The sequence below is a fragment of the Poecilia mexicana genome, unplaced genomic scaffold (assembly GCF_051168715.1).
Source record: "Poecilia mexicana isolate PSO_F unplaced genomic scaffold, ASM5116871v1 scaffold_17, whole genome shotgun sequence".
NCBI lineage: Eukaryota > Metazoa > Chordata > Actinopteri > Cyprinodontiformes > Poeciliidae > Poecilia > Poecilia mexicana.
This window is the reverse complement of record NW_028263386.1, coordinates 4211984-4225020: the sequence shown is the minus strand read 5'-3', so window position 1 is coordinate 4225020 and position 13037 is coordinate 4211984. Positions and strand designations below refer to the sequence as shown.

The window sequence follows — 13037 nt, the reverse complement described above, 5'->3', positions numbered from 1 at the left end:
AAACAAGCAAATATAAAAGAAATGTTCACTGATGAATTTCTACATTTTTATTTTTATTTCCAAGTGAAGCCAATCTTTAAATGTTTGTCTTGTCAAGTTGAGTTAAAAATCACACACACACACCCAATGCACCTTTATCAGGAGGCAGAAGGTCACATCATCACAGAAACATATTTCATTTTGCATCCTGATTCGAGGGGCAAATCTGATTTAATAAAATCAATCAAACAATTAGGATATTATCCACAGATATGCATTTTATAGAGCAAAGAAAGTCCTTGCATGCATAAACAACAAGCTTCTTCATATCATATGTGCCGTCTTGTTCAGATCAACATTCTCTCTTCGCGGTGGAGGCTGGTTGTTTACAGCACAGGCCATTTCCTGTAAGCTTCATAGTGTTGAACTTACACATGTCACACCAAAACGTCAGCAATAGGATTAAATTTAAAACTTCAACCACGTCTCTGATAAGCAATCATTCCTCACTAGCTGAGAGCCCAGATCCTCTGTTTGAAGCTAATCATAGAACAAGGGATTGGTTTTTACCAGGCTAGCTTAAAAGGGGTTTCCTCTGTAGTGTGGTATGCTGAGAAGCTCCAACATCTAAGAAATAGTTTCCCTTCTTTGTGTTGAAAGGAGTCAGTGAAAGTGGTAGAAACCACCGACAAAATCGCTTCAGCTTTGAATCAGTTAGATTGAGATCTTCTGGAGGCCAGTGGAAAACATCCAAATGTCATGTTCAAGAAACAGATTTGAAATGTTCTGAGTTTTGTGATATGGTGCATTGAAAGACACCATTTGGTCATAAAGCTTCCTTTATGACCAAAGTTGTTTCTGGACCACAATCAGCAACAGCTCTAAGGAAGGATGTGGTCTTTAAATACCGCTCTGTTGTTAACCAAAGTGCATCAAGTAAAGATCAACACCTTTACACCACCAGCAGCAGTCTGATCTGTTTGACACCAGTGGCTCATCTGACCCTATGCATGCTGCAGCTGAAATGGCAACTCACTGAACCAGGCAACGCTTTTTCAAATTGTTTATGTATAAATTTGGTGAGCTTGTGGAAACTTTAGCCTCAGGTTTCTGCTTTTAGCCTTGTGGGTTTTTTGTTATTGTTTGACTCTGCAACCCATCTGTGTTAATATTTGATGTTTTGTGCATTTAGTAGATCTGCAGTTTCTAAGATTCTGGCACCAGCATCAAGTTCAAAGTCTCTTAAATATCATTTCCCCCTCATCCTGATGCTCGGTTTGAATTTAACAAGTTGTTTTCACCATAGATGCCTCAAGCTGATGGAGGTCCAGATGCATCGAGTTGCTGCTTTGAAGTTGGTTGAGTTGTGGTTGAGTCTATTTGTGCTAACAAGCAACTGAACAAGTTTCCCTATCAAAAAAAGTTGACAGTGAGGTGGATATGCATGTTCCTAAACCACTGATCACCTGTTCAGTCTGTTCTCCACCTCTCTCCACAAACTGCTGGAAAATCTGAAAACTGTTTTTCTGGATTATAAATGTGGCATTTTTAGACTAAAGCTACTATTATAATAAGGCTGCATGGGTTTAGTTTAGGTTGAGTTTTGAGTATGTATTTTAGCTTATACTGAGATGAACTGATTGGTCTGAATTGAGAGTAAACTGGTTTCTATATAATTAAACATTAATAAAATCTGTCTGTCTTTATTTACTGTGAACAGCAGCTATACAAATGAACTAAACTGACTTAGGCAACAATAGATTTCCATTTGTTAACATTTCACTACAGTTTGAGCAGTTCTGGCTTTGAAAAGTTTCTTGGCCCAGCTTTAGGCTTTAACCTGTCAGCCATTGATTTTATTAGTGAATCTTCTCCCACCATTTTTAGCAGAATTAATTCGAAATGGCTGATCCTTAGTAAGCTCGGGGTTCAGGGCAGCCCACGAGCGCAAAGGCTTCGGGTCGTCCGTCTGCTTTGCCTGCTTGGTAATTCCACCATGATGTAATCCTAATATTCAATTCATTTTGTGATTAAGTTAAATGAGTTCTTCCTGGAGCCTTAAACCGGCAGGTATGTCACCTTGCTGTGAATTACTAACGACTGGATGGTGGTGCATGATGCATGCAAAGGACTCTGAAATAAAAATCAGGCAATATCATTTCACTCCATTGACCTTGTTAAACTTTTATGTGCTTCCATCTTCATAATGCATGGGCCCATCACACACATATTTGTCTAGGAATATTTTTTAAATCAACCTTAATGTTCTGGGTGACTTTTAAGTATTCTACATAAGTACAGTTTCCATTTAGAAAATAATTTAAAACATTTATTTTAGTCTGCTCTATTGATAGATATTAGTTTTATGTTCATATCGTTAGATTTCTCAGGCAGTCTTTAGGTTGGAAGGTCTCCTTCCCATGACCCTAATCTTTACCTCATTCCATGGATTCAAGTCAAGAGCCTGGCTGGACTCCTTCACAGCATTAATTTTACTTTCAGTCAGAGGAAACATGTTCTTAAATTAAAGTATGTCTTTAAAAACAAAGTTTGTCAGGAATGTAATAAATATTGGCCTTAACGCTATATTGTCTACACAAAAAAGTTTGCAAAGTCAAAATTAGCAAATGAGGAAAGCATTTTTGTACAATACAATTAGTTTCCAAATATTTTATGTTACAGCAATATAATTTAAACTAAAAGAAAGAACAAAACTTTTGTTTCCATCAGTGCTTCTGTGTTCTAGGTATTGTATTAAACCCTTGAGTTGTAATGCTTTAAATCTGGGGAGTCAAACTCAATTTCACCGAGGGCCACTTCAGCATATTGGCCCCCCTCAACGGGCCACATTGACGGTACAAATCAGGAGTGCATCCCTGCTAAAACACCCCAGACAAAAGGTTGACTTCCCTCATTCAGTTCTGTAGAGGCTTATAATGAGTTTATGGTCCAGGTGTGTTAGAGAAGGAACCATCTAAAGTTGCAGATGGTAGCTCTGGAAAACTAGACTTGGGCACCCCTAGCATAAATGTATAAAAATACAATGTTGTTTAATTTATACAATACAATAAATTAAACAACACTTCATAATGTTAAATAATTGATTTTATGTATTGAAGTTTTAAATATTACATTTGAGTTTCCATGGCGGGCTGCACAGTGGCGCAGTTGGTAGAGCTGTCGCCTTGCAGCAAGAAGGTTCTGGGTTCGATTCCTGGCCCCGGTCTTTCTGCATGGAGTTTGCATGTTCTCCCTGTGCATGCATGGGTGTTCTCCAGTTTCCTCCCACAGTCCAAAAACATGACTGTCAGGTTAATTGGCCTTTCCGAATTGCCCCTAGGTGTGAGTGTGTGTGTGCGCATGGTTGTTTGTCCTGTGTGTCTCTGTGTTGCCCTGCAACAGACTGGCGACCTGTCCAGGGTGTACCCTGCCTCTCGCCTGGAACGTGAGCTGGAGATAGGCACCAGCACCCCTCCCGACCCCACTGAGGGACAAGGGTGAAGGAAAATGGATGGATGGATGGAGTTTCCATGGATGTAAAATTACTGCTCAGTTTAAAAATTACAATATTTAAATCAGTGTTTAAAGGTAAGAAAACAATTAATAAAAACAAGTCACATGGGCAGACATTATAGACTTTACGCAAAGATTTAGTCTCAGAGGCAACTGAAATAAATTATTTTAAAAATCCTTTCTGAATATCATCTTATGGTCTCTGAACTAAATGCATCTTTCTGACCGGGAGCTGACGGCGTGTTGAAGAGTTATGGACCGGACGCTTTGGAGCGTCTGGTTAGGAAGCGCATTACAAACCTTTGGTTGAAATATAGTTTGTAGTCAATTCGTGCTCAAAACCTATTTTAAGTCAATCATTGGCCTATAAAATGCTGGGGGGCCACATGTGGCCAGCAGGCCTTGAGTTTGACACATGTGCATTACGCCATAGAACTGCCAAATGGTAATTGAAGTAAAGTAGCTTCGATTTCAAAGAAGCCTACATTGAAGTCGATTGGCAAATGAACCGTCATGAAAGAGGAAGGCTCTTGTTGTCTCACTGCACCCCAAGAGATGCATAACCTACAAAAACTGTTTCTGTCTGGTTTTGAACCAGAGACCTTTTGCATGTAAAGCAAACATGATAACCACTACACTACAGGAACTGAACTTCTCTGCTTTGTTTCAGTTTGAGGTTCCAAAGTTGATGATGTGAGATGCAACGCATGAAAATTTCAACTGAGGTTTGCACTCAGATGCCTGGATTCTGAGTACAGACCATGACACCACAGAACCCTTGTTGGCCTTTAGTAAACACCTGTGATGAATAGAATGTGTAAAGTCTGTTTCTGTCTGGTTTCGAACCAGAAACCTTTTGCATGTAAAGCAAACATGATAACCACTACACTACAGAAACTCATGCTCTTTGGAGTGTTCCTGGTAGATGATCCACATTCTGTTAGAGACTAACGTCAACAATGGACATGGAACAATGTCAAATACTTAATACCACAGATCCTCTCAGCGAGCACAGTAACTTGAACAAACTGTCAGACTTATAATTGTGCCCAATTTCACATTACAGTCCATAAACTAAGCCTGGGATCAAAAAAATGTATTAAAGATGTCATTAGTAGATACAAATGGTTCTACAGAGAATTGGTTAAATGGCTAAAAAATAAAATCAATAATTACAAATAAAAGATGGTTCAAAAATAAAATTAAGACATTAAATAAAAAAATATCTCTGAAATACAATCACTTGAAAATTAAAAATGGTTCAAAAATGATATCAACACTTCAAAATACAAAATCTCTGGAAAACAAAATATTATGTATGTTGTTTTGAAAAACATTGGAATATAAGCACTTTTATCAAATCTCCATTGTGGTATGATCATGTAAGTTCTTAAATCCATGGAAACTCAACAGTTTGTAAGGTAGGTGAGTTAGCTCAGCAGGTTAGAGCACCGTGCTGGTAATGCTGAGGTCATCGGTTCAAACCCCACATGGGGCAATTCATGTGTAAGGTCCTTCATGAAGCAATTCATGTGTAAGGTCCTTCAGACAATCAACATTAAACAAGGGTTCAAAACTAAAATCAACACTTCAAAATGAATAAGGGTTCAAAAATAAAATCAACACTAAAAAATAAATAAGGTCTCAATAAAATCAAGACTTTACAATTAAAAATGGTTCAAAAATAAAATCAACACTTTCAAATAAAAAATGGTTCAAAAATAAAATCAACACTTTCAAATAAAAAATGGTTCAAAAATAAAATCAACATTTTACAATTAAAAAAAAAATGGTTCAAAAATAAAATCAACAGTTCAAAATGTATAATGGTGTCTGTTCAGTCCATAAACTAAGCCTGGGATCAAAAAATGTATTGAAGATGTCATTAACAGAGACAGAGGCTTGGCTAAAAAATAAGTCTCCATTACAGACCAGAGAAAACTAAAGAGAATGCAACGTTGTGTTAATCCATTTGAGGAGCCGGCAGTTTATCTTGAGGAAATAAATGATGCAAAAGTTAATTAGACTGTAACATGCGCAGCCCGCTGCTCAACCACTGCGGACGTGGCTCCGCTGCTGCGAAGACTTAGAAACCGCTGGGAGAAACTCATCCAGCTGATTTAACAAATGGAGCCTTCTTACCCAGGAGAGCGGCGGTCTGGAGGAGCTGCAGACGTAACATCTGTCTGTTTCGGAGAAGCGAAACCACGCTAAATAAATAAATAAATAATCCTGGTAAAAGCGCACACCGGATCGCACAGGGTAAAACACTCACAGAGTTCAGTTGATCTGTTTGGATCAGACAGATCCAACTGACTGATGAATTAGCGCAGATTTTTCTGCAGATGGGAACCAGGAGGAAGTGCGTTCAGACCCCAGCAGGTGAAGTGATGCTAATTTAAGTGAAGTCGCTTAATTTAATTTATTAAAAGTTATTGGGGTGGTTTTTGTCACTACGAGAAAAATGTAGATGCATTTATCTGCTTAATTTGTGATGGGATCTGGATTCACGGTGAATATTAACTAAACCGCATAAAATGCGACTAAATAGTCGATGTTAATATGATTGTAATTTCACGGATAAAATAGTACATGACCGATTTTTTTTTTATGTTGTCGGTCAAGATAACGTCTAGCGCGACCTGCCGCCCTGACACCAACTCACACACATCTTCATTCACAGTCTTACTTGTAAATCGATTTTTCTTTTCTTGGACGTTTTGATGTTAGCTTGTCGATGTCTCAGTTTTATTCGCTGGGAAAATCAATAAGCAGCTTGAGGTGACTCTGCTGCTCTCTAGTGGCGAGAAACCATAATGTTGGCTGATAATCGGAATGCATTGTGGGAGATGTAGTTTGTAGTCAATTCGTGCTCAAAACCTATTGTAAGTCAATGTCGGCCTATAAAATGCTGCGGGGGCCACATAAAATGACATGGCGGGCCACATGTGACCTACATGCAGAACCCATCATTCCCAGGATAAGAAATGCAACAGGAATTATGTACAACATAAACCAGGGGTGTCAAACGTACGGCCCGCGGGCCGGAACCGGCCCGCCGAACGATTTAGTCCGGCCCGGGGTCTAAATGCATTATCATTATTCATGAAAAAACATACACTTCGTTTAATTGAAAATCTGCAGTTCCTAAACTGTCCACGAGGGGCGTTGTGTTTTATTCAGAACACACAACATGATGCAACACTGCAGCGGAACTAACAGCAGATGGCAGCACTGAGCTTCAGGTTCTGTAAACAAGTTCGATTCTATGCTTTACCAGCTTTTTATTTTGGCCCTGGCAACCTCATATTTCTCGTGCATGCTAACATACATACATGTTATGTATGCAAGTTTTTCTATATGTATGCATTTTATGCATCAACAAATGTACTTAATCAAATGCCTGTTTAAAACAGCTGACACTTAAGATTTCAAATGTGTGAAGCCAGATAATTTGTTCAAATTGCTTTCCAGATGTTGAAAGTTGATTTTAAATCTTTTCATAATTTTTGTCTGTTGTATTTTGTGATGCAGGAAAGTGTTTTTAAGTTCCAAAAACTGTGAATAAATGTTTTGCAACATTGTACAATCACTGAGATCAGTTCTTATGCATAATGCACTTAAATAAATGCTTAACTGAGTAAAAGTATTGTTGAAATTGCAGATACCTTTCTTAAAAACTGAGATTATTCATAATATATTTTGTAAAAGTGAAATTTGTTTAATATAAAAATCAACAACAAGTCCACTTTTATTGGTTCTATTTAATCTTGCAATGAGTTTACTTGTGTGGCCCCCTGCAGATCAGATTAAGCTGTATGCGGCCCCTAAACCAAAATGAGTTTGACACCCCTGACATAAACAAAGTGTATGTGTGTATATATATATATATATATATATATATTTTTTTTTTTTTTTTTTTAAACTCAGGAAGAGCTTTTTTTTCAGTCCTCATTGCCTCCAACAAAGTCACTCATTATGACCAAATGTCTCCTTGCAGCTGCTTAAATCCCAGCAGAGTGATGAGGACGATTATGGACAGGTGTGCAGTCTGAAACAGGCCAGAGATCTTCTATTCAGGCAGAAGACTCACTCACAGAAAAGCACATTCACACACAGGATCAAACTCTTTAGCTGATTAGCTTAGATACAAGAAACTTAATGTTTCCAGAACTGTTGGCAATTTCAGTTGATTGTGTTACTATGATATGATTTCTTTTTACACCAAAAGTCAGAACTTAAGGTTTATATCACAACTAATTAAAGAAAAAAAAGTATGTTTTCACTCAAAACTATTTTTAGATATTGGCTATAAATTGATTACTCTCCTATTAGTTACTGCTGATAAAAGTCATTGTTTTCTATTAGAAATTAAGTGAAAGTGCCCCCCGTAGTGTGTGAAATAGCAATATATGAAGTTCATAAAGAAGAAAACATTTTGAAAACAGAACTTTCTCTCATAATATCAGTCGTTCAAACATAAAGATAAGAATAATGACAAAAAATAAAGCGAAAATGCACTATATTCTGAATATGTTTGAATAATAAAGAATGTTTTCTTTTTAAAGATTGTCCCATCCAGCCCCAGTAGCCAGTTTTCCTTTTTAAGCTCATCTTTTCCGTTGTCGGAGTTTTGAAGGGTATTGATATAGTGGTGGGAGAAAACAAGAGAGAGAAAAAAAGAAGCATATTGTAACGCTCTTATTAAATGCGCAGGTCTGACTGCAAGGTTTAGTGTTAACCACTTTGTAAAATCAGAAGTAGGTACGGCATGGAGTCATGATTGGGTGGATAATTGATGCAACTGATGCAAAAAACTTTGTTTATATTGCCATTTATTGCAGTGGAAATAATAATAATGACAATAATAATAATAATAACAGCAAAAACTAAACAAAAATAAATTGTTCAAAAGAAACAAGGAGGGGAGAAAAAACAACCCAACAAAGAAATAATAATCAATAATACTTCAAAACCAAATGTAGTTCAAAAGAAGTCCAAGAGCAACGGGAGAATTGTTCTTTTCCTTTAGATACTCCCTTAAAGTTTATTTTGTTTCCTGTGTGGAGAGTGTCGTTTGGTTTTCCTGTGTGGAGAGTGTCTCTTTTTCCTACCACCAGGTGGTGTGTGGGTAGCCCGCCATCCTCCGTCATCAAGCAAGTCGATGAAGGGGGAGAAAAAAAACCTGACCTAAAAGGCCAGAAAACATACATTAAGTTCATATATAAATGTTATATCTATATAAGCTAAATGGGAAAAAAACAAATACATACTGCTATGTATTGAAAACCACTTCATATTTTATAAAAATAAGAAAAAAAAGTCCTTTTAAAAAGAAAAGTGCACTTCATAATTCAAGTTCAAAATTTCTCAAAGTAATTAGCAGTCGCTACAAACAGCTAATAAATCAAATCAATCAACTTTAAGAATGTGATTGATCAAAGTAGCTACAAACAAAATCACATTAGGTACCAGACTTCATTGATGCACCAGCATGGAATACAACAATAATCAAATAAATCATGAAAAATAATCAAATCTAAAGTTGAAAGGGAAGCCTTTAAATATTAAAGGTGTGGCCTTTAATTCGGCTTTGACAGTGTGACTTTTTATTAAGTAAGTAATTAGTAAGTGGACTGAACTGATGTGGCAACTGATTGTCGAGTTGGTAGCTAATGCTAACTGGTGGCGCACTGCGGAAATAACGCCCCATCATATATATGAATGAATATTTACTCACCGTCGAGTAACAGATTGTCTGAGGAGGTGGATGCAATGTTAACTTGTTCTCATCAGAATGGTATATCAGGCGTCAACAAAGCCCAGCCTGGTGAGAATTGCAGCGGATATATTAGCGGCGCTAGTATTGCAGGTACAACATCAAGTTCTAACAACTCACCGCAGATCCTCGAGTTTTAGGGATGAATTTGTTCAGTGATGAGTCGAGTTGGAGATTTCTGGTTGTTTTATTAACAACCGACGCCACAACCAACAGTGAGCAGCAGCACAGTGGAAAACCCGGAAATACACATGAGGGTCCCAGAAGTTAAAGGGACGGCTTAAAGGGCAGGTGGGTGGGCCATGGCGGTCACGTGGGTTACAATATTTTTAAGTATGAAAATGTGACATTTAACACATTCTAAGAGGAAATATGAAATCAGATGTGTCATTTCCAAGATGACTCATATTACATGTAAAACCTAAACATGAAACTCACTGAGAAGTGTGTTAGCCCTTCAACTTACCACCAAAAAGACTCTATCAAAGTTTTTTAAGTTTAACCACATCTGAACATTAAAATATAGAATACACTTGATTCATTTATAATAAGGATTGTTCCAATCCTCCACTCATTTTATGGTTTTAAGTGTTTAAGTGAAGGAAATATTGACCCTAAAAACACACTCAATCCTGACCTTTTTCAACATATTTGTTATTTTTGTTAAAATTTACCTACATCACTTCCTTATGTTTGTCAGGATAAACTCTTCATCAGTCTTTAATATTGTTAGAAATCCCATATCAAGTCTGTTAAAGCTGAAAATCAAAACTTAATTTCAGACTTGTCCAGCAGTTGTGCACACAGTGTATTCATTGCTCTAGTGCCTGCTGATGCATATTCAACACATGCCAGTTGCCTAATTTATACCTAATGAAGTTATTTTGCACACTAATGTTAAATACATTATAAATTCAAATGAACAATCTTAGTTTAAATTAGAATATGTTGAATAGCATAGCCACTTTGTCTTATTGCAAATAAAGCCATGCAGTAATGTAAGCAGATATACTTGTCTGTGAGTTTCAGATGGATGCTTTCTGCTGAGAACAATAATAGCAGTCTTTTCTGGTTACAGAACTAACACAAAACATATTTGTCACATCTTAAAAGAGAAGTGATTGTGGCATATTTATTAGCAATGAGGAAGAGAGATGAACAGCCTTTCACATGAAATATTTGCAACATGACTTGTGAAACCAAGTTTAAGGTTTGGTGTGATCAGACACCTGATCATTGCGAATCAAACTAACTTTGGATTTTGTGCATGAATCATTCTGGCATCACTGGATGAGATATAGTTACAAAGCCCTGTTCTATAGTAAAATTATTACACAGGATGGTTCATATAGTAATGCATGCTCTTTATAGGAAACATGTCACCTACATTATGTGGTGCTGGTGATAAGTATATGCATATGCCCTCCTCCTCCAAAGCAAGACTGAAAGCTATACTGGTAAGCCTTTCCACAGTTACAGAGAAATTCCACAGACTGATGAAAAATTCAAGTGAAGAAGATGATACCACTGGAGGAGGTGATGTGGCAAGAAAAGCAGCAACAAAAACTTTGAAAACTACTTCCTATGTGTCCTGTGAGAATAGATTGTGTTCACTTAGAAACAAGCTTTACAAATGTGATCTAGTGATTTTCAAACAGCTCGTGTAGACCACCATACAGACCATAGGATCTGTATTCAGCAGACCATAGGGTCTGTATGGTGGTCTTAATTACTTTATTGACTCTTAACTGTGTCTGTGGAGGAATTAGCCCCTCACTGACAGGTGTTGTATTTTGTACTTTCTATACTCTAATTTAATGTATAAATTAATTTTTTGTGGTTAAACCTGATTTATTTAATGAAGATTTTGTTCTAATAAATCTCTCCTTCTCGTTGAGGTCACCTGGTCATGTGTTGCCAAGGCAGCAACCCATGAGCAGTGCTGACGAGGATCTGGTGTTTTCTATCAGCCTCACTGGGAAGATCCACACTGATTGAGAGGGAGGGGAGATGTTTTGGATTTGGTTTGGGTCCAGATTGTGTTTTAGTTTTTAAGTTGTTAAAGTTAACTATAATTATGCAACAGGTTTTTCTAGAAATGTCGTTGAGGGTTTGTACATTTTCTATCTGGAAATGTAAATACTGTCTCCACCCCTTAATTAGAACAGATATGAGCTGATGAGTTAAAAGCTGAGTGGTTTACAACAGGGGGAGCCTCTCTCTCTTTCTCTTGTGTTGATGGGTGAGAAAAGTGGAAATGATGTCTTGCTGTAAAAAGTGTTTTCAAAGAAGCATATAGATTAAAAAAAAAAAAAAATATATATATATATGTGTATATATATATATATATATACACACACACACACACACACTTGAGTTTTGCAGCTTTAGGATCATGTGATTTCACATTTTTGGAGGCCACTGGTTTGTTTTGCTTACTTTTTAGGCCTGAAAGGTTTTACATTCAGCTCTCAAGACCGACAGTGTCTAAATAAAAGCTCCAAGCATAAAGTGTGAGATTGTCATCCTAACCCCACCTACAAAAATAATTATGTCTGCAGTGACTCAGTGTCTTAAGCATGACCATGCTTAAGACACTGAGTCTTAAGCATGGTCAACATGTTGGTTGTTCCAGTCGCCTCATCATATACTGAAAGCTAACATTAGCTGAAAAATTATCTGGCTGATGCATCTATTTTAATGAGCCTTTGTGAGTCAACCAGTTTCAATATAGTTGACAGGAAACACGACCCAGTGCTCCTAATCTGTACTTAAAGCATTGATCTCATACCCAGAACCCATTTTCTATGTGTTGCATACTTTTAGTCAGAATTTGTTTTTTTGTGATGTTGTACATTTGAGTGCAAAGGGATGTTCTGAATCTGAGAATACAACTTTAACTTGATTACTAGTTTGTTCATCCATCCATCTTCTGTACACCCTTGTCCCTAGAGGTGTTGGGAGGTGCTGGTGCCTATCTCCAGAGAACGTTTCGGGCTAGAGGCTGGGTCACCCTGGACAGGTTTAATTCAATTATTAATCCCTAAGCAAAAAATGTTGTATTATAAAAGGTTTTTCAGAGTCATTTGTGATGGCTGTGAGCAGGAAGGATATCAATACATGAAGAAGCCTCTGAATACGAGTTATTGGATGACGGTCTGATGATGATTATGCTCAGGGTTGTCTGTTATGATGTTCATGTTACTAAGTATGCTACAGGGCACAAAGTTACTGACTAATGCTACTGCTCTGGCAGATGATTACAGAAAATTACTCTCTCCATTACAAACTTGTACAGGATAGCATCTTGCTACAAATACTGAATGATTTCACCTTCCTCAAGAAGTACTGTATGCTTGGGGGTTAGTAACACTTTAGGTCTCCTTTCTATTTAAAAGATATCACACATTTTAGGTCTAAGACTTCAAGGAATGTCAGATAATTGAAAGTCGTAAAGATACAACTTTCAGAAAAAATGTGGTTGTCTTTGGGGGTGAAATAAATGATTGAATGATGAATAAATTATTGAAATAATCGTCAATTGGAGTATACAGATTTTTAAAAAAGCAATTTACATAAAGAACAATACTGTTTAAGCAGATATTAAGCCAATACTGTAATTTCACAGTATTTAATTGAAACATGCAGAAAACAATCTGCGTCAGAATGTCCGTACACATACACACAAACGAATGCACAACCACTAACTTACTTCTTGTTGCAGCTTAAACTGACGTGGTTCATCATGAGTGCACATGCGGTTTCC

At 37.1% G+C, this 13037-nt stretch overlaps 1 long non-coding RNA gene across 1 annotated transcript; it reads right to left on the bottom strand.

Annotated features, from left to right (window-relative positions):
- Positions 1-8310: 8310 nt before the first annotated feature.
- Positions 8311-9816, bottom strand: LOC148154548 (uncharacterized). The gene is made up of 3 exons (XR_015765883.1): positions 9392-9816; positions 9233-9319; positions 8311-8682 (listed from the first exon to the last, which is right to left on the bottom strand). It is a non-coding gene; the product is annotated as an uncharacterized LOC148154548 (long non-coding RNA).
- Positions 9817-13037: the final 3221 nt, after the last annotated feature.